Consider the following 3,792-nt stretch of genomic DNA (forward strand, 5'->3'; position numbering starts at 1 on the left):
GGGATAGAGGAGGGTTATATATTATCATCTCAGTGGGATAGAGGAGGGTTATATATTATCATCTCAGTGGGATAGAGGAGGGTTATATATTATCTCAGTGGGGAGGAGGGTTATATATCATCTCAGTGGGATAGAGGAGGGTTATATATCATCTCAGTGGGATAGAGGAGGGTTATATATTATCATCTCAGTGGGATAGAGGAGGGTTATATATTATCTCAGTGGGATAGAGGAGGGTTAGTTAGAAGGACACTTACGTATTCTGGCTTGTTCTCCAGTAGGGTCCGGATCCTATTAACAGCAGGAGGAGTCTGGAAGAACAACCAGAGGAAAGGGGTTGATCATCATTCACAACAGTTATATTCACAGCAGGAGGAGTCTGGAAGAACAACCAGAGGAAAGGGGTTGATCATCATTCACAACAGTTAAGACAGTGCAGTCTTCCAGCAGATTACCACCCTGCATCCCACTGCTGGTTTGCATCTGAAGCTAAGCAGGGTTGTTCCTGGTCAGTCCCTGGATGGGAGACCAGATGCTGCTGGAAGTGGTGTTGGAGGGCCAGTAGGAGGTGTCCTTTCCTCAGACATTGCCCTGTGTAGGGTGCAGTTTTTTGGATGGGGACATTAAACTGGTGTCCACACTCTCTGTGGTGACTAAAGTTAACACGCCACTTATGGTAACAGTAGGGGTGTTAACGCCGGTGTCCTGACTAAATTACCAATCTGACCCTCATACGGTCACCTACTCATCCCCAGCTTTCATTGGCAAGATAAGCCAACACAACTGGGTTTTTTCTACCACCAACAGAAAGGTCCCACTTATAGCCATCATTTCAGTTGTAATTCCTATGGTGTCCACAAGATGGCAGCAGTGTATGTGCAAAGTTTCAGACGGATAACTTGAAGTATGCGCAAACTACATGACATTTAGTGTGAAGTCACCCAGGTACATTTGGTCATATCGTGAAGGAGACATTCGCATTCAAATTACATTTTTCTGCAAGAATATCGTAAAATCTGTATACTTGGACTTTGATTTAGCTTTTCCAGTATTAGTAGCCATATTATAAGTTCAACATTTGCAAAACAACCAGTTTTCACAACTTCATAAATCTGAATATTCTTATACTTTTTGTCCAAAAGGAAAAGGCATGCTGTAGCACAAGGTTAGCAGCTACATTTTACGACAGATATAGGGTTTCCGTGAAGCCCAGCTCATTGGCTATCTAGCTAGCTTTGTTCAACCCCGATTGGTGCTCATTTGACAAAGTTAGAGTCGATCAAGTGAAGAACGCCCGCGTCATCGGCGTGCCTTGAATGCGTCGCTCTGACCAAATTTGGTGTCCTATAGGATATACTACACCCCTAATGATATAGTGAAGTCTGGTTACGTTCTAGGATCTCTGAGGAATAAATACGAACGTGATTTGACTGGTTGAAACAACGTTTGGGGTGAGATTTTCAGATTCCTTTCTTTGCAAATTGAACGAGTGGAAATACAAAATCGATCGTGCATGCTATATGGACCTTTTAGGATATGAAAAAGGATTTTATCGAACAAAACGAAACTTCATGTTATCTCTGGAACCCTTTGGATGATAAATCAGAGCAAGATTTCAGAATGTAAGAACACATTTCACCTTCAGAGGTTAATTTATCAAACCTATCGTGGTGAAAAAAGTGTTGTTAGGAGCTCTCAAACAATAGCATGGCTTTTTCCTCGCAGTAATAGCTACTGTAAATTGGACAGTGCAGTTATATTAACAAGAACTTAAGCTTTCTGCCGATATAAGACACTTATCTGTACCGCCATTTGTTGTTTCTCTAAAATCTGTGATCGTGACAAGGAGCTGCATGATTTACAACTGTCCTGTTGACGGGACGAGGATCCCTAAGAAGGGATCCAAACATGTTTATCAAATCGTTATTTGTGACATGCGCCGAATACAACAGGTAATACAGTGAAATGCTTACTAACAAGCCCTTAACAATGCAGTTTAAAGATTAAAGAAAAATACCTTAAAAAAAAGAAATTACAAATAATGATTTGATGCAACAGTAACTAAGATGAGAAGTCTGCCCATAATAAAGAGCCCCTCTGCCTTCTTAAGAACAAATTCTTAATTACAATGGCGGCCTACCCCGGACGACCCCTAACCCGGACGAAGCTAGGCCAATTGTGTGCCACCCTATGGGACTCCCAATCGAACCAGGGTCTGTAGTGACGCCTCTAGCACTGCCTAAGACCGCTGCGCCTCTCGGGAGCCCAGACAGACTCAGATAGTTGGCCTATAGAGACAGAGGGGCGCTGTTTCGCAAGTATGAATGCGACTTCTGCAAAGGCTGTTTCACCGTAAATGCTGCACGGCCAATGCAGACACCGGATTGACCATGCAGCGGATTTTACCCGCGAATTCAAAAAATCTACCCACATTTGGCAGGTGGCGAGTGTTAATTTTAGGACTGGCCATGACCAGAATATGTTTAACTTTTGAAGGGTAGGCGCCAGCCATCTCTGGCACCGTGGGTCGCCACAACGTGTACCAAGGCGAATAGTGATATCGCTCACTAAGTAGCATTACCATGTTAATATTAAGTTACCGGAGGTAGACCTTCAATGTTAACGCGGGTACATCTCATTGCTAGCATTGTAAAGATGTTATTGTGAATCAGAACAATGGGCTGGGAATAGAACTTCCGGTAGGAGAGTTGGTGCTCAATACAACAAACTGGCAGGGTGAAAAATGCCCTAAAATAAGGCTTTTCGCGATTACATAAACTACGGCAAGCAGATTGGACATAGTAATATTATGAAACTAGGCTCACATTTAACTAGGCTTAAATGTCATGTCCAGCCTAAATGATAAAACATATTTGGTTAAATCACAATATCTGTAACTACAAATTCGCTAGCTAAAGCTAGTGTAATCCTAATCGTTAACGATATTAACTAAATAACACACTACTCGATCACTGTTCGTCAAAGTCATTAGGAACATACATAACACACGTTATGAGCTTAACCAGAGAACAGCGACATCTTTAAAACTACAAACAACTACTAGGGCCCCCCCATTAGCCGGAGTGGCGTAACGTTAGCTAACTAGCTCACTTTATGTAACTTCGGAGCAAGCGGTCATAACACAAACCGTCAGTTTAGAGAGGAAAATAGCAATGCCGAATACTTCAACACACTTACCAGAGTTAACGCGGCTCTTGTAGCGAATATCTTTCTTTTACTGACAGCTCTGACCGTCGCTCTCGCCACCATAGAGGCAGACATGTTCAGCAGTCTCCAGAAAATTAAACATTAAATGTAGCCCCGTTTGCTAACATGAAAACACCCGTCTGCGCATGCGTGCGAAAGGGGCCAACATTGGATTAGCAAGCAGAGCCACGATAGGGCGATTGTTTTAGTTGACAGGCAGTTCAGCCAATAGACAAAGTACACTTATGACACCCCCACAAACTTGAGCAACACAACAAAGACATAAGGTCATTTGGCTGGCAACAAAGGTCATTTAAAAAGTTTTATAGCCATAACATTGTAGTATCCCCTTTTATGCATGTTGCTACATCGAGTGAATAATAGTCTCAGCAGGAACGCTGCTCAGTACAAACTGTACAAGCACCGGGGGCTGCCAGTAAACAATTTGAGGAGGCTACATAGAAATGTGATTCAACCTAAAATTTAGTCATTCCAAAAACAAAGCCCTTGTGAGGGTTTATTTTCTAAACTAATGACAGAAAGATACTCTGACACAAAAAATATCTGGACATTAAATCACTTTTC

Source organism: Salvelinus namaycush, chromosome 1 (assembly GCF_016432855.1).
Source record: "Salvelinus namaycush isolate Seneca chromosome 1, SaNama_1.0, whole genome shotgun sequence".
Taxonomy (NCBI): domain Eukaryota; kingdom Metazoa; phylum Chordata; class Actinopteri; order Salmoniformes; family Salmonidae; genus Salvelinus; species Salvelinus namaycush.